The following is a 19,438-nucleotide window of genomic DNA, read 5'->3' on the forward strand; positions in this document are numbered from 1 at the left end:
TGTTTGTACAGCATGTAAAATTACTACCGTATATACTCATTCATAAGCTGAATATTTTTGGTAAAAAAGCGATGAATCAAAGAGCGGGGGCTGGTTTATAAATGGGTCTACACCAAAATGTGATGATTTTAAACTCTGTGGCAGGGGTCGGCAATCTATGGCATGCATGCCGATTTACTGTGGCATGCTGCTGCCAGCCCTGCTCATCCTGCTGCTGGCCTGGATGGATGGAACCCCAGGCCAGCAGTGGGCTGAGTGGGGCTGGCAGCCAAGACCCGGGATGAGCGGGTCCAGAGGCCGACCAGCTGCAGGTTGAGCAGCTCAGCCCGCTGCCAACCGGAGTCCCGGCTGCTAGCCCCGCTCAGCCTGCTGCCAGCCTGGATGGATGGAACTCCATACCGGCAGCGGGCTGAGCCGCTCAGCCTGCTGACAGCCTGGGGTCCCAGCTGCTGGTCCGCTCAGCCTGCTGCCAGTCTGGGGTTCCATCCGCCAGCCCCTGTAAATGTAAAATGTATTACTGGTGCATGAAAACCTTAAATTACCGGGAATAAATGAAGACTTGGCACACAACTTCTGACAGGTTGCTGATCCCTGCTCTATGGAATCATTGAATTGAATATCTAATACATTGTTGTTTTGTTTACCTGGAGTGTCTGCAGGCATGGAGTCCCTCAGCTTTCTGTGGCCATAATTCGCCATTCCCAACCCATGGGAGCTGTGAGAAGAGGTGCGTACAGATGCTCCAAGTAAACAAAATGTCCCAACCTACCAGTGGCTTACCCTGACAGGCCGGGAGCCAAAGTTTTCCAACCCTTGAAATACAGGTCGGCTTATGAAAGAGTCATACAGTTTTTGCTATTTTACCTATCCATTTTGGGAGGTTGGCTTATAAACAAATGGGCTAATGAACGAGTATATGTGGTATATTATCTTTCTTTAGTTTGCAACCATGTTGCTGGATGAAGTGGTACTATTTTCTTTTGCAGCTAAAATTAAGGTTAGCATGTAAAAATGTCCATTTTAATTATGACTAAATGGTTATAGTAAAGAAAAATAAAAAAATCCTGGATTATAGTACATAAACAATTTTCAGATTTATTGCAAATTACCTCCATCCTTAAGAGATACCTTAAACTATGAGTACTACATCTTCCCTCCCCTGAGATAATTCATTTTGGAGCAGTCATTCTATTCTACTGTATATAGGTTTCTTACCAGATCCATCAATGTACACTCCAAGCACCATACAAAAAAGAATAAAAAATCAGGATGAATCATCACTGGTGGTATTCTTACTCCGTCTTCCCCATCACTCCCCACATTGGTGCTAGCTTTGGATTACAACACTACTGTGCGATTGTTCATCAGTTACAAAACCTGAGTCCATCCTGCTATCCTATTTGATTTCCACTATTCAAAATGCTTTCCCTTTAAAATAAAACAGAAATTGGATATAACTAGATTAAACTTGATGACTCATGATATCTTCAGCTTGATTTGAAAACTTTTAAAAAGTGACTTTATTTTGTTTGCAGTAGTAGCCGTATTGATCCCAGGATCTGAGGTGAGATGGGTGGGTAATTATTGGATCAACTTCTGCTGATGAAAGAGACAAGCTTTCAAGCTCCACAGGGCTTTTCTTCAGGCCTGGAAAAGGTAATCAGAGTGTAATTTCTGTTATTTAAAAAAAAAAAAGGTGTGATCCAGTGCTGCACCTCTAAGATGCACAGAACTCACAGCCCAGGGGAGTTGGGGCTAAGCTATCTTTAAGCCAACTTTGCGACCTTCTGATCCTGGGCTGCTTTGGGGTGGAAGCAGCCCCTAAACACTTCTTAAAGGTTATCTAAGTTACGGCGGTCTCCCCACCGGCCAGTGGGTAGAAGTGCTTCCCAGAATCTTCACAACCCTACTCCAGTACACCTCTCCCACTCCCAGTCCATCCCTTACACCAGGACTTATGAGGGGGCTGTCCCGCTCCATGCCTGCACCAGGCGAATATTCCCCCAGTTCTACAACTGGGTCTTCTTGAGCCTCTTCACACTATTCCCGCCCTTTTATTTGGGGAGAAGGTGATAGAGGACGGGGAGAATCATCCTGGGAATTTAAAACATTTTCTCTTGATCTCTACACTCTCTTTCAGCTACTGGCCAGACATGACCTGCAGTTGCTGTACATACAAGCATTTTGGAATATGTCTGCACTGGAGCTGAAAGGTATAATTTTGAGGTTGAGTAGATATACTCACTCTAGCTCTAATCAAACTATTCACTAAATTTAGAAATGATGTGGGCAGCAGGAGGGACTAGCCGCCCTGAGTACGATCCTGTCTGAAGTTCTAGGTATGCACTGGGGGTGGCTACCCTGTCCAGCTGCTTGGGCTCCGACAGCAGCACTTCTATTTTTAGTGTGCTAGCTTGATCAAAGGTACCATGGGTAAATATACTCGAGATGGAATTTACACCTTCCAGAGCAGACATAATATTACTGAAGTCAGGATTAGAACCCGAAACCTCATACTTTGTAAGCAGTATCTTATCCAGGTGAACTAAAAATAAGTTTGCCTTATACTGTGCCACTAGATGCTGTGTTAACTAAAGTGGATTGAACATTTTCTGTTAAATACTTTTCAGTGGAAAATGGCTTTTTGCTGAAACAAAAATTTCCCTGGGAATGTTAGTTTTCAATTATTTTTTCAAGTTTTTATTAAAACAAACAACCCCCTTTCATCCCATCCCTCTGCTTACATATCTCAAAATCTGTGTTTTTCAGCAACCTAAAACTGGATAAAATTGAACATTTTGTGGGTTTAGTTTTTTGTTTCACAAAACTCTAAAACATTTTGATAGATAGGAAAGCAAAACTATGCTTTCATCTACATTTTATGTGGTGGCCAAAAAAAAAAAAAAGTTTCCCAACTAACTCTAGTGGAAACTTTTCATTTGGGAGTTACTCTTTGTATCTTTCCAATATATCGGATATTCATTATTTAAAGACTAAGAAATCAACTGACATTGAATGTTTCTTTCATAGAGTCCTTTTTGGAGAAAAAAGCAAGAACTCAAAAACTGTTTCAACTTTTCAAGTCATCTCTGTGACAGCTGTACTTTCAGAGTTCAGAAATCAATAACAAAGTTAGATGAGATTAGTATATTATAATTTAAAAAAAAACCATTCAAGGAGCCAAAACTAATTAGTGCAAACTTTAAAAAACAAACAAACAAATTATTAACAAAGGGTCTGGATTTAGAATAAATCTCTCTGCTCTTCCCCAGAAGCAAAATAGAAAATTTCATTCACTTTACTGTGTTAGGATTATCAGGAGTACATTGCAGTGCTGGTTGATGGTGCAGCAGCAATAACTCTCAGTGCAAAGGTCAGCAATTATTGCCAGCATCCAACTATGAAAAGCTCAGCAGACAGAACTGCCTACTTCACTAGTTATTTCCTTTGCACATGATTTGTTAGTTCAGTGCTGTAAAGCAATTTTACTTTTGCTCACAAAAAGTTTGTGTGTTATATCCAATGTAATGGGAATCCCAGCCATAATAACAAACTCATCATCACATCCCAAAACAAAACAGTGATCAGAATCAAGTGGAAAAGTAAGCCTTACTTCCTGACAGGCACAAAACGTGTATAGATTCCTGGGCACACAAATGGTCTGACTACTATCTGTTGTTGTTTTTTTTAAAAAAGGTCAGAAATTCTAAATTCTTCAGGAACTAAATATGCATTTTCATCAAATCTCTAGTGCCTTGACAAATTCTGTTGTTTTAAATATGTTTACAAAGTTATGCCTCAATCAAGTGATTGATTTCAATAGTACACTTGTATACTTAAAATTAATCACACGTGTTTTTTCAGGTTTAAGGTCTTAGACCAACTCTTCACCCTTAGTAATTACTGTCTGTTGTATAATCCGAATATAAGGTAAAATTTCCTTTTCAAATCTGCTTGATAGATTACAGTTTGCTACTTAATTTGTTTTGCCTAAATGTCTACCATCTGCACTTTATTTAGCCTTCAGAAAATATTTAAGACTATTTTAAAAAGTGTATTTTGTGAGGTTTGCTCATGGAAGCGAGGGATTCATGACACTAGGTAGCACCCTAGTAAGCTACTCCACATATCTTTCCCTATAGATCTTTGTTCTACCCCACAATACTCCTTGTAACTCCAGTCTTGGGCCTCACTGAGCAGGGAAGCTAATGTACAGTAATTTCACTTCGCACTTTATATAGACCTTTTCATTCAAGAATGTCAAAGCTTTAAAGAGATTAGGTTTACAACACCCCTGTGAGGCAGAGTAGTATCATCCCTCATTTATTGTTGGGGAAACTGAAGCACTGAGACACCAAATTACTTGCTGAAGGTCAAACAGGAAGTTCATATTAGAACTAAGATTACAATCTCGACTACCCGACTCAAGTGTTATCCCGAAGAGAGCATGCTTCTCGATCTGTGACTGGCAACAAGGGTTGTCATTCATGTAAAATCTTGTGGTAGATTTGTGATGTGACAAAATGATTCACAGGTCCCTTATAGATAATGTCAAGACTATTATCATCCCCAAAAGACTATTTTAAAATAATGACAAACGTTTGGTTTAACCAACAGAAGCCAGGAGATTCAAAGTTTAAATCCATTGAGTGGGATTTTCAAAAGTTCCTAAGTGATTTAGGAGCTCAAGTCCCATTAAAAAAGAAATTAGTACTGGCGCAAAGGGACTTGAGCTCTTAAAATTACTTTCACACTTTTTGAAAATCTCACCTGCTGTAACTTGGTAGCTGAAATGTTCATCTATAAAAGGGGACCTTAAATCAGTGGTTGATCTTACACACTATAGATGTAGTTAATCAGAAAATACTTGCAGTTTTTTGTATGTGGGAAAATCTTGGCTCTGTGGTGGGTTAATTAATTTCACAGATGGGCAAGCTGGCTGACTAGAAGCTGCCATTTTGCTTTCCAGATTCACAGATATAGATTGGTTTAATCTAGAGGAGGAAGATAGCTCATGTTAATAAGCTCTTTGCTTGAAGTAGCTAGACATTCACTGTGACATATAGTCATGCACCAAATACTGTAGCTCAAAGCGAAAGTAACTTCTCTGTGTGATCACAGATACAGCTCAATAGCCTTTCCTCTAATCTAAAGGAACCACATTTTTAAAATCTGGCAATTTTATAAATGTTTAAATCTAGCACCAAAAGTGACCAAAATTATCATAATTTGATAGCTGTTCAGCAGCATTGGTTAAACAAGATGGTTCTTTGTTCCAGTTCTTAATGGAGCTATCTTCATACTATTATAGCAATCTGGTTTGTAGTCTCAGCAGAGGCGCTTCATGGATGCGGAATGTGAACTCCTATCTTATCCCTAGAGGTGATTTTTAGATCAGGATTCAGACACATTAGTGGGGAAGTTTGCATTTTCCTTGTATTTGCTTTATGGGAAAAAATAGTTGCCCATCTGGCACCTTTCACCAGCACTAATTTTCACTTTTAACAACACCTTACTCTCCCAAAACATGCACCACTTTGAAATCTTTGGCCTTAGTGTGTTACAAAAGAGATGTAATCTTTTCTATTCATTTGTGTACAATAACAATGTCTTTTAAAGTTTTGAGCTTTTGGAGTTCGTTATAGTTAAAACTGGACAAATAATGTGTTTTGAATTATGAAATGAATTTGCTTCAAACTGGTTTGTTTCTCTGACATTTCAATGATCAAAAATGTTCCCAGAACCAAAATTCAAGGCTGCACATGACAGTATTAGAGGAACTGGAATTTTAGAAATTCAGAAACTCAAATATTCATGCTGGAAATGCTCATAGGCTCATCTAAGTCAGAGAAGAGGAAAAACATCCTGTGATTTATCTGACCAATCACAACTAAAAATAGCTTGAATTTTGAATATATTAAACAATAGAAATACAACACTGAAAAAATTATTTAATAAATCTGAGTAATGAATTTAAAGGAATTGTGATCTGCTTGCTGTTATGCCACGGGCACAAAGATGCTAAAATCAATACCTTGGAATAAACTATTCCTTATGAATTATTTGCTTAGCTCCAGTTACAACATATAGTGGTGCCCAGAGCTTCCAGAATTTAAATTCCTCACAAAGTAGCCTGCCATTTTGAGCTAGCATTCCTCTGAATTGGTCCAGAAGCATGTGTTTGTTAGACCAATGCAGTTATCTGCAGATCCCAGAGAATCATTGCTTTGAAGGTATGATATCCCTGTTTTCTAGTTCTTGCCATATATTTTGAAGGCTTCAGAGGAGCTCCACAGAAGGGTTTGTGAAACGCCTGAAGCAGCATTTCTTTAATTTACTGTGGGATTCTAATGGAACATTTGACAGCCTCAGAATTTTTGCAACTCTGAGAGCTCCTTGCTTCCTGTTTCAGTTGGAGCTCTTTCAATATGTCTACTACCTTTGTGGCAATTAGGAACTACAATTGGAAAGGATTCAACAAACTGCAGATTGTGACTGGGTTCTGTGCCAAACAAGCCAAGTTCTGTTGAAGCTTTGACAGCTGTGCCTTGTCACTGAGGAAATCCTCCAAAGAAAATGACAGATTATCTCAATAATATGTTACTGTCAAATGTCTAGTTTTATTTTTACCTCAGTTTAAACAGGATGGACATTATTTCCTCAATTCCACCAAACAACTGCCTTGAAGAAGTTTATTTTTCTTTACAAAGCTATTATGATGCCTGATTTTGCATTTCTTTTTTTTAGACAAAAAACTCCCATTGAAGCAAATAGGAGATTTGTCTGAGTAAGAAATGCAAGATCAGGCCCATTTTGAAGAGAAGTTTTACAGGAGTATGCTTCAATGAGTACCAGTCACATTTCAATGTCAGCTTTAGTTCACTTTCACTCCAATGCTGTATGGGAGCTATATGTTTTGATAACTGTCTGAGACAGTAGGTTCTTGGAGCTAGCACCTTGGTCAAGTTAAGTAGCATTCACCTCTGTAAAATGTCCCAGGTCGTTTTTGCTTAACCAAGTAGTGTCATGAGCTATAGGCCAAGGTTAGCTGGAGTGATTTTTCAAGAGCCTTAGAAATTAGGTCAATATGGATAATCAAATTTAATTTATGTTATCTCCCTGATGCCCTGCAGGGTCCTGGAGGAGATATTGCTCACCACAGGCACCACCCAGTGGTCAGGAAGGGCTTGGCGGGTCCTCTTCTCTCCAGGAGCTCCTGTTGACAGCCACTCTGGTCCTGCAGAGATTCAGCCCTTCTATAATTCAGACCTCTGGCCAGATCATGTGTTTCAAGTCTGCCTCTCTACAGTCATAAAAAGAGTCCAACAACGGGGTAACCCTCTGGGTTAATTGTGGGTTTTTCCAGGATCAAGGTCTCAGGGTCTTACTCTTCAGGGCCTTCTCTCTCCCCCTGTATCAGGGGTCTGCTTCTGCCTTGGGTACCACTTAGGGATTGGGAGGGGAACCCAGGCCAACCCTCTCCCCTGGGTCCAGGGTCCAGTGTAAGAAGTTACATTCTGCCCCACCAAAGTACTATATTGCTGCCTCCTTGGATCACTTCCTACCAATCCCATCTTTCCCAATAGATAAAGTAAAGATATCAAAAACAGGAAATCAAAGGTAAAGTCTCATACCTCCTACAAATCCCATTTCTTTTCTCTTTGGGTTTGGCCACACTGCTGGAAGGCATCAGGCACTCAGACTTTAGGTCAGCTCATCTTCACTGGCTGCTGCCTCACTGACTCTGCTGCCCTTGTGAGCTCCTCCTCCAAGCCATGTATTGTTTGCAGGTGGGCTGTCTGGGCCCAGAGCAGCTGCCTAACCTGTCCCTTACTAGTGTGAGGTTTGTATACTCTGTCATAAAGTGACATACATTTAGCAACATCCTTAATAGCAGATCTTGGGTGATTCCTAGCAGAAAGTTTGCTGTAATTGTAACGAGCATTAACATGCATTGATAGCTAGGTAATGCTAAAACTGAGATGCATCATCACTGTAAAATTGTCATGTTGTCTGTGTATTAGCATTACTCCTTGTGATCTAAGCAATTAGTCTATTTTTTGGGTCTTGTGGGTTGTTTTGATTGGAAGAACATAAGAACGGCTGTACCGGGTCAGACCAAAGGTCCATCTAGCCCACTATCTGTCTACCGACAGTGGCCAATGCCAGGTGCCCCAGAGGCAGTGAACCTGACAGGCAATGATCAAGTGATCTCTCTCCTGCCATCCATCTCCATCCTCTGACAAACAGAGACTAAGGACACCATTCCTTACCCATCCTGGCTAATAGCCATTTATGGACTTAGCCACCATGAATTTATCCAGTTCCCGTTTAAACATTGTTATAGTCCCTGCCTTCACAACCTCCTCAGGTAAGGAGTTCCACAAGTTGACTGTGTGCTGTGTGAAGAAGGAGAAATTGATGATGGAGCTGGGTATTTCTGTTGCAACCCTATTTACGGACAAAGAATGTACACAAAGGCCTGTTCCCCTGAACATAGTAGGAATCAAGTAGCAGGAGACAGTTTCTTTGCTTACAGTTCCAAGCCTTTTTTCAGCCAGCACTTTACCGAAAATCTGTCTCTTAGCTTTTGTCAGGGTCACACTGGGGTTTCTTTGATGCCTTGGCTTCCTTGCTGCCTTCACTGGTGTTTTTGCTGCTTCTCTCCCACATACACAGACATGCAACTGACAACTGCAGCTGAAGTCAAGGGAAAATGTAAAAACCTACAATCAAATCAGTCCCCTCCCCCTGTGTTTGTTATGAGACTCTTGGGAGACCCTTTGGACTGCATGGACCAACCACTGCCCAAGCTTGCATGTGGTCTAGTCCTTTGGTGGTGGTTTTTCATTGTTTCAGCTATCCCTAAACATAGGAGCATTTCATTGCTCCCTCATTTAGCCAGAGTGGAAGGCAGTTGTCATATCCAGCAGCTTTAATGAGGTAGCATGGTTGCCCAATTCCCAGCTTAACAGTAATAAAGACATTTAGCTCTTCTATAGCTTTGTTTTTTTTATTTTTTATGTAATAAATATGCAAAAAAAAACCTAACCCAAACCTAAACAAACATAAAAACTGTTATAAGAACATTGAGGTTGTAAAAAATATTAAGGTTATAGAAGTTAGGCACAGAAAATGCCAGAATTAAGGTTGTTCATACAACCTTAATTCAGTCCCCTTGTATGTATGGATTATAATAGTCTTAATTACATGATCACATACAGTTTTTTGCCAAAGGACTCCTGTCACATTTAGTCTATGCAATGGGTGTTACTCCCTAAATGGGTAGCTATTCAATATGCCTTTTTATCCTCCTCATTAAATGTGTGGCCCCATTCAATATTTACTACATATCATCCAGACCTTGCACTGAGTTCAGCATTTTTAATTTCCTCATGGGCTTTTCTATGGGTTTTCATGCTAGTATATTACTGCTTTACAAACATTAATTAATTGGTCTTCCAACAGCCTGCGGAGATGAGGTGAAGATATTCTCCCATTTTACACATGGCAACTGAGGCATGAGATTAAGGCCAAAATTGCCAAAAGAGTCAGCTCATCTTGGTGCTCAATTGAGATGCTGCAGGGCCTACGTTTTCAAAATACTCAGCATTGTATACCACTTTATATGTTCTGACACATCCATCATCATTACCATCAATCAAATAGATTCTGTAGGTTCAAATTAGGTCTTCCCCTGCTACAATAACCACTGTCCTCAAATTATTTCTGTTACACTGTCTTGTATCCCCACTGTTCTAATGTGGTTGTGCAGTTGTAACTAATTGCTTTCAGTGGGGTTGCATAGGTGTTACTGTAAGGGGGCAGAAGTTGGCCCTGCAGTTTGAATGTAGGCCTTGGTAGCAAAGCACTTAAGCACACAACTTTAAGCACGTGCGTAAGTTCATCCTAATGTAGCAAAGCGCTCCTGCTCCTTGAACTACTAAAAATAAATAAATAAAAAAGTAGGTCAAATACAAACAGTTTTCCATTTGGTATTTAAAAAAGGAAATTATATTTTAAAATATGAGAAACTTTTAAATTGTCTGTTGTACATGAACAGGAATTCACAAATGTCACCAATAACTCATCATAAGGAATGAGTCCATCGTGATCACAGTAGGACCAACTGGACCGAGGACTGGGTATATCAATCAGGTATCTTAACCATGTTTTAAATTATTATATGAATAATAACTGTTCAGCTGACAGACAGAAAACTGGTATAGTCAATGGAAGTTTCCTGTACAATACACTTGCATTAAAGCTTAAAATAACTCTGAGTACATCTCTTAGAAAACACTATTGCGATGAAAGATTTATTAAGACTGAAGGAAGTGAATGCATATGTCTCATAAATTGATGCACCAGAACTGGAGCTGTTGCATTAATAAAAGTGAGATTATCATAGAGATAAATCATACAGCCATACATTTCAAAGTAGATATTCGGAACAAATGCATATTGTCTAATATTTCTTTGTCTCCCACTCTCAGCCTCGTGATATTACATTATATTTTGAAATTTGAAACATTGGTAGATTTTGATATTGGCTCATACAAGAAGCAGTTTTCAAAGGTAGAAACTGTGAAATTATTTTAATTGCCATTGTTAGAAAACTATCATGATTCTCTTGAAGATATCAGTGGAAAAAATACAACTAACATAAATATTTGTCACTAAAACTGATATGTGAAGTATTATGTCTGAGCCCTGTTTGACAAAGACAACATTCTCTGTCATTTTCACATGAAAACTTTATTATTAAAAATATGATTTTCTTCATAGTTAAAGTGGTCATTATATGGTTAATTTTTCAATTCATTTCTCAGTGGTCTCTCTTTTTAAATTTTTTAAGGGTTGACTTTTCCATAAAGCTTGTGATAAAGCATGGCCAGAGGGCAACAGGAGAGTGTTAGCAGGGAGCCTTATTCCCTGCAAGGGGAGGAAGGTTTGCTATAGATTAACTAGAGCACCTGTAGCCAATTAGAGCACCTGTAGCCAATTAGAGCACCTGAAACCAATTAGAGCACCTGAAGTCAGTCATGTGATAAAAACCCCTGCTTCAGTCAGACAGTGTAGGAGTTGGAGCAGGAAGGTTTGGTTGGAGCAGATAAAAGGAAAGTTTGAGGAGTGCTGCGGTGGGCTGATGAAGACAAAAGAAAACCCTAAGGAGTGGCGCACCTGGCTGTGTAGAGAGAGGCAAGAAGCCCCTTCACAACTGAAGGAAAGAGAGGGAAGTATCAAGTGGTTCACCACAAACCTCAGGGCCCCTGGGTTGGGACCTGGAGAAGAGGGCGGGCCCAGGTCCCTCCCTCTCCACTCCCCTCCTCAAGGACACTAGTGGGGTAATTAAAATACTAGTTCAGAGGCAAGCAATGGCATCCTGAACCTTCCCCAAAGAAGAGAAAGCGCGAGACCCAGCATAACAGGACCGGCAATTTGCCACAAGCTGAATTAATAGTTTGTTAGAGATGCCCAAAATGCCACCTTAAAATATTGCGGAGTGTATAAACTAAGCCCTATAAATTATAGAATTATCTGACAGCAGTATGACAGAAACATGCACAGGGTGATTGTAGACAACCATGGTGGTATTTAGGGAGAGAACATTAGTATCTGGATGGTTAAGGCTGCAGTCAGGTCCTGCTATAAATCCTCTGTGCTTTAAAAAGTCGCAGATTTAATTTTAAAAGCCACCCCATAAAATTCTATAGTAGGGACGCAATTTTGTATTCAATTCTGTACATTCTTAGAAAAAAATCCATAGAACCCTATTATATTTCTACACAACCCTACTGGTCTCATCACTACTAAATTCTATAGGGCTTTTCTGTCAAGGCTAAACTTCTCTCTCAAAAGCGTCCCCCTTCTGCAGGGACATGGAGCTGTGGAGTGCCTGTCAGGGAGTCTATGGGAGGGGTCGGGTAAGTGGTGCATAGTTGGCTGGGCCATCTGCCATGTGGAGTGAGTAAGATTCATGCTTAGAGAATCTAGTACATGGATCTCAGGAGGACAATTTTGGCCAAAGTTATTGGTTTACTTAGTGGAATGCAAATGAAAAGAATCTGAGGCTACCGAATACTGTGATTTGCTTCTCTATTTTTAAAATAAAGCCAAACTGATTTATATGAAATTAAAAAACAAAAGAACCCAGCACATTTAAGCTGAGATATGTTAAGCTGTAAATGAAAATGACACGTCTTTCAGAAACAGGTTTATGATGGAATTTGTCACTGGACCCACAAAAAAAAGTGCTCTTGGATGCTGCTTTAATTTAGGAAGTCACTAGTTTCTTTCATTTTTTTGTTCTTTTCTTGTCATGTAAGTGGTACCTAGTGAAAAATTAAGACATCATTAATGGGAACATATTTAGCTAAATGTAATTCAGTTGAAATACACTGTTTTATTGAACCCCAAACCATTTGTGGAGCTGTGTTGATTTTCAACCAAGTGTTCGATGGGAAGGTTTCTGAGGTCCAGGTCTCTCTGTTCACATCTGACCAGAGAGATACACCCAAACTGAAAACCTGACTTTTCAACCTAACAGTGCTTGTTTTGACACACTTCTATTTTATAAAAATATTAAAAGGTTTAGTTTTCATTTCAGTGTAGAACGAAAACAAATGCTGAAACCTTGAAAATTGTTCCAAAATGGAATTATCCTCCAGCCAGCTATAGATATCACTTTAAAATGTGACAGGATTATGCATTCTGACATTCTTATTGACCCAGTATATAATAAGTGGGTCATTGTTTTCTTCTCCTCCCAGCTGAGAAATCAGCAACAGTTGGTAAGGGGGGACTGATTCAGCTTAACTCTTCTGCTAGTCTAATATTTATCTGTGGGGTAGCTGCTTTATTGTTTTCTTTTCTCTTTTACATGAGAAACCCATCCACCCAGGGTATGTTATTCTGTGTATGAACTGAAGTAACTACCTGGTCTTGACTTTTCTTTCCTCTCTAGCATTTCCAAGGATACCAAATGCAAATAGCAAGTTGTAACAAATTTTGTTACTGATAGAGACAGCTCAAGACTAGGTCAATAGAAAATCCCTTTGAATTTCAGGGTGAATATAGGTATGTTAGCATTAAAATGCTTTGACCAGAACCAGCTTCTATGATTTTTTTTTCCAAGTCCAATCTAAAATTTGAAAGAGCCTCCATTCAATGTTCAGTTGATTGTTCTTGCAAGCTTTCAGACCAAGATGTTAGAAATCTTACGAGTTAAACTCACAAGATTCTAGCACCATTAGGACTAGGGTTCTAACTTAGCCTCAAACCCAAAATGTAAAGTCTAACTTAAATGAAATCTTGATCGCAACATTATCTTTTCAGCCCATCACTGGGTATTGCATATTAAACTGACTGTACTACTAATGAATTAACATTGTAGTATTTTTTGTCAATCATCAATTTATTCTCTTTCACTCTTTCTTTACTAGTACCGAGAGAAATAAATAATACATATCATAATTTGTTTAACATTTAGTAACATTCCAAAATTATTTGTACTATATTGGATCTGTGCTATGTCTGATAACTGGTGGCCAGACACTGGTGCAGACATAACCAATTAGCAGTCTTCCATCTGGTGACCATCTTTGCTGTTTATGCATCCTGCATTGTATTACAGCTGAGACACAAATGGGTCCCTCCTGGGTTGTGGAAGGGAATGGCTTTATCAGATAAGGCCAAAAAGGAGTCTTCCATTTGCTATGAAAGCAGAAGCTCTGTGAAGATTGTCTCAGCTGGAGGATGCGCTTTAATTTGAACATTGTTGAACTGATTAGAGATTTTCACTCAAAACTCTCGCTCTTTGTTAATTTCTTAACTAAAGTCCTGTGCCTTCGGCTATCCTACAGTTTCACTGCAGTGAGGATGCCTGTGATGGGCCTTTCCAATGTTACAGATAATTTGGAAAAAATAGTGAACAGCAATATTTGGTTTTCCATCACGGAATATTCTTGTTGTGGTTTCCTGATAGGTTCATTGAATTTACTACAGGCAAGAAGCGACGCAGCAGAAGGCCTTTGATGATTTGACAGGAGATCCTGACAAACACAAAAAAATCCTTATATTCCCTTTTAATGTTTACATTATGTGTATATTTTACAATCTGTTTATTTTTAGCATTTTAATATGAGGGAATAAGATAGGTTAATATGAGATACTTTTCTCTCATCGTTATAATGGCAGCAGTTGATGTACATAAAAATGTTGATGTACATAAAAATGTGGATGTACAAAAACCAGCTGAAGAGTTTGAGACTGGCTTAAAGGTTGCAATGTTTTATATCCATAATGACCTGAAAATCAAACAAAAGAAATCAGTAAAGAGACAACATATTAAAGATTTCCCCCACACTATACTTTTCGTTATACATTGACATGTGATAGCAGAGCTCTAGGATTCTGACCAGAGCAGATATGCTGTCAGAATAATATGTTTGAAATTCCCATTAGCCACTTTATCTTACTCCCTGAATCAGAAACATGTAACGTTTCGTGCGCTACAAAAATATGTATGTTAAATTGAGGTTTTGACATGTTTAGTTTTTCTTGCATTGCATATGGTTTCTATTTTGTTATCTTTTATAATTAAGGTAAGATTTTGTCATGGTTATTTTTAGTAAAAATCACAGACAGGTTAGGAGCAATAAATAAAAATTCATGGGAGCTGTGACATTTCTGTGATGTCTGCCAAAATAATGATGAGGGAGAGAGGCTGGGTGGGGGTGGAGGGGGAGGATAGCCCAGCCCCACTGCCACAGCTGGGCACAGCCCTGTCTCCAGCATCCACCATGGGGGGATTGGGAGGGGTGCACAGCCCCAGTGAAGCTGCAGGGTGGAAGCACACAGCCCTGGCTGAAGCTGCAGTGGTCAGGTGGACCCACAGCCCTGGCTGAAGTCACAGGTCAGGGGCACACAGTTCCAATTCTAGCCCCAGCTGAAGCCGTGGGGAGGGAAGGTGCACAGCTCCTGCTGCAGCTGCAAGGGGGGTGCAGAATCCCGGCTTCGGCCAAACTCATGGGTCTCGGATGCACAACCCCGACTCCGCCCCAACACTGACAGCTGAAGCTGAAGTCATGGAGGTCCAGTAAAGTCACAGAATCTGTGACTTCTGTGACCTCCATGACTAAATCATATTCTTACTTATAATATATATAGAATAAGTATGAATAGAATCTTACGCTATCTGCATAAATGTGTAACATTCCCATTGTTCAGTGAAGCTGGGATTTTCAAAGGAGCCTATGCAAGTTATGGGCCCAGTTTCAATGGAAGTTGGCCACCCTACTCCCTTAGGCTCCTCTGAAATTCCCAGTTTGGTTTTGATACCTTTTCTCACTAAAGTATTTTACTCAACAAATAGACAGGGTCAAGTCAATGGAACTCCTCGAGGCATAAAACGGTGCTGAGCATAAGGATGTTGAAGTCTGATTCTGCATAAGGTGAACAGAGTGAGAAATAGTTAAAATGCTCAACCCACCTTTCATTCTCTACTCAAACAAGTAAATGTAAATCTAGATTTCAGGAAAGATTTGGATTTCTATGAATTATGTCACAGTATCCAGATCATTTTTATTAATATATTTCTGTATTTTGGCAATGAAGTAAGATGAGTTAAGATTTGCTTGTAAAATAGATCTGGATAGAATGATGATAAAACTGCCATTGTGCAAATAACACAATGATGATGACATAATATACCTTAAAAATGATGTATTGTTTTCACAAATCAAAAGACAGGCAATAGTTTATCTGCAGATTTTAGTACCTTCCACCAGGGTTTAAATTATCCTGTTTTACAGAATGCAAGTGATGGTGATACCATTGATGACACCTTAGGGAAAGAACACCTAGAGAAAATTAAATTATGAGAACTCCAAGCTGTCTACATTTTGTAATGTTGATATAGTGGAAAATATTCTAAACACAACACAGTAATGAGCTGGCATAAACATTAGTAGTATGTATAAATAAATGTCAGGAGTAAGCTTGCTTGTAAATTTACCTTAAGAACTAGGTTAGGATTGATGACCCTAAGGCCTATAAATACAGAATATCTGACAAAGGCCCAGCAAAGAAGAAATTTATCAGAACACAAGCAGTAGAAGAGCACACACAAAATTCAATGCAGGTCTTTGTTGAATAATTTTTTCTGCTGAGTAGAGATAAGACTGATTGGTGCAACCAACGTATCTGTTCCCTCTGGCAACAGGGGGATGATGGCAGTTGTAGGAAGGGGAGTTTCTGAGGAAAATGAGAAAAGATGAGTAAAGAAACTCGGGGGAAGGTAAAGAGCAGATGCTGCATAAGGTAAATCAGTAACTGCTGTTACTATATCACATCACCTATGATTAACTCATTGACTTGACTACCATAATCAGAGACTGAAGATGTCTTTATTCAAGCAAGAGTTTCATTTTTTAACCTAATAGGATACATCAGGAAGCTAGAGGTTACAGTTACGTGCTGGTTTCGGAGTTGCTGCAACCCATAAAATAACTCCTGAACATGAATTTCCCTTCTCTTTACTTCTACCTGAGAAGCTTCAGTGTGGTGACATTTATGAAATGATTATGCAGTATAAAACAATAAGGAATCCTTTTAGCCATTAAATGAGAGATTGGTGCACTGTGATTTTCTGATTGAGCGATGACAAGGAATGTTAGGAAGACAGATTTGAAAACAACCTGGTAAACAGAAAGATATCTATTATTACTAGTCATTGTTCCATTACACCAAATGTTTATCTATAAACTCAAGTTTTCTATTATTTTAAACGTTTTGATAAATTTAACCAAATATATTTTCCTGTTATAGTTATTGTATTAAGCAGAGAATAAGATATGCTTTTAAATTGCAGTTTTGTCAGTAAACCAAGATGAGCATAAAAATGCATGTTTTTAATCCATAATTTCATTTTCAAAGATATTAAAGAGGTCTGTAAAATAAATGCTCAGGCCTCTTCTGCAATGTGACATATTTTAGGTGAGGTTAGAAACAAAAAGATCATATAGTGAGGCCAGTTATTCTCTGTAAGGTGAATTAGCATATGGAGATCTGGTATTTCTGAAAGATGACTGGTTTTGAGGCTGTGGAATCAAAATTTTGTTTGACCATCTTTATATTTATTTATTGGAGGTGTTTTTTCCACTATTATATTACTCTATTAGGTTTGCAGTCAACCTCTTGGAGAAAATTATAACGCTGTATTTGTTTGAAATTGCACATGCTGGGTAAAATTATGCTCCAGTTTAAATCCAGAGTAATCTCATTTCCATCACTGGTAGTCTATGGAGCACTGGTGGGTCACATGGTGCTGGCTTGCCAACTTATTTCTACCTGCTAAATTGCATTAATAGGCAACTTAAATATAAATAATTTCCTAAAAGTTTTCCATCTTAGCAATTGATGTAGTTGCCACAGACTGTCATGTGATTTCCATGGATGAGGAAGTTGGTCTGCAGAATTGAGAATGAGAGGGGAGATGGTTCATGAAACATCCTATTAAGGATGTAGTCAATGGAAAAGCTAGGATGATAAAGTGTAGATAGTCCATGCGAGCCAGTGAGTTATATGGGAAGTTTCAACCTCACCAGGTGAGCAATATTGTCCTGGGATGACCTGGGTTTTGTGAACTACAATAAAAGATGGCTCATAAAAGGAAGATTAAAACCAATAATAACAAAGATTATTAAAAGCATCATTCAAACTTAAAAGGGATTTTTGCAAAAATCATGTTTTTCAATTGAAATATTGGAGTATTAGTGTACTCCAGGTATCTTTTAATTTGCTCTAAAGAAATAAAATGTACTTCTGTAACCTAAGAAATGTATTTGGCCTATAGCCACTGGTAGACTGACTGAATAAAAATGCAAATCCTGTGGTACCCTGCATACTGTCCTAATTTCACTGCTGGATATTGCCAAGAAGAGACCAAACTTATTTGAAAGAATCTCTAATAGATATCTGGATTTCTGTGAATGTGTGTATCTAATTCTGTTACTATAATTACTTGCTATGTCTGATTTTTAATATTATTATTGTGCTTTCTTGTATATGGGCCAGGTTCTATTGTCTTTCCAGGGCTGAGAAAGGTGCAAGGGGCCTTTGGGCAAGGTGAACTGCTTTGTTTTGTGTAATTTCATGAGTTTTTGTGTGTTTTGAGTAATAAACTATGCCCTGAGGAAAGGGCCTGAAGCAGACTCTGTCATGGTACTGATTCCTTCCTGGGCTGGTGAGGGAGCTCACCAGCTTACATGTGTTGCAGAACACATGCAGGTGCCACAGCCCAAAAGATAGAAATGGACCTAAGACTGCAATTGAAAAGTCTGGGAGAGCAAAAGTAACAACTACCATTGCAATAACAGCAACAGTAGTTCCAGCAGACACAACAGCAAAGCCAGCAACAATTTCTGCTCCGGAATGGTGTGATGTGGGATATACCCCACATAGGCAGTGAAAGGCTTAACAGGGGCCTGAGTGAACTAGGCCACTGGATGGGACTGGAGGAGTGTTAGGCATAACTGGTGGTCAAACACAGCTGGGGGATGTGCTGGGCCTTCATAAAGGAAGGAGCACAGTATTGGAAAGAGTGCTGGTGAGGAGACCCAGGTGAGATGTAGCTGGGACTTCTGGTTGTTGACCCCCTAAGGTTCACATTTACCAGCTTTTCTCTGCTACAAGGAGGGCTAGAAATAAGTTTAAAAATGCAAGTTGAGAATCTCATGTAATTACATAATTCCAGAAGCTGGGGCTTTAAGAAAACATCAAATATCGTGAGATTCACAATAATACAATGAGAACTGGCTACACTGAGTATGTATGGGAGTCATAACACCTCCCGCTCTTGGTGTGTGGGGGTGGATGGGGGGGACTTTGGGAAAGCATTCAGAGTGGGGAAAAGAGGAATTTACAAATTATAGCAGAACCAGGCTTGGAGATGGGCTCTGTGATTCCTGATCTTGGAGACCTGGGCTGGTAAGGGTATATCTCAAAAGGCCTCTCTCAAAGAGAGTGAGTGAGTTCCCTTGACATAACCAGGAACATTAGGGCTTGTCCTGCCAGGGGGTCTTATGGGAGATGTAACATTGATAACATTAATGGAGCTTTGTTCATTGCCCCTCTCTCCTCCCCTGGTGTTTGGGCTTCTCATTCCACTTCCTTTAGAAGATGCTGGAATTTGAGATTATTGGCCCCATCAGATTGTCAGCAAATAATATTTTGAATATCATACACCAAAACATAAAACTGAAGTATAAGTACAAACTGAAGTTAAATTAGGCACTTGTTAGACTAATATCGGCACCAAAGGGATAGTATTATTGATGTTTTAATGATTTTTATATAGCATATGTGTTCATCGGACAATATATGCTCACCTACCAATAACATTTCTTAAAGGGATGCTGTCAAGTTAAAAACAAAC

Source organism: Chelonoidis abingdonii, chromosome 5 (assembly GCF_003597395.2).
Source record: "Chelonoidis abingdonii isolate Lonesome George chromosome 5, CheloAbing_2.0, whole genome shotgun sequence".
Lineage (NCBI taxonomy): Eukaryota > Metazoa > Chordata > Testudines > Testudinidae > Chelonoidis > Chelonoidis abingdonii.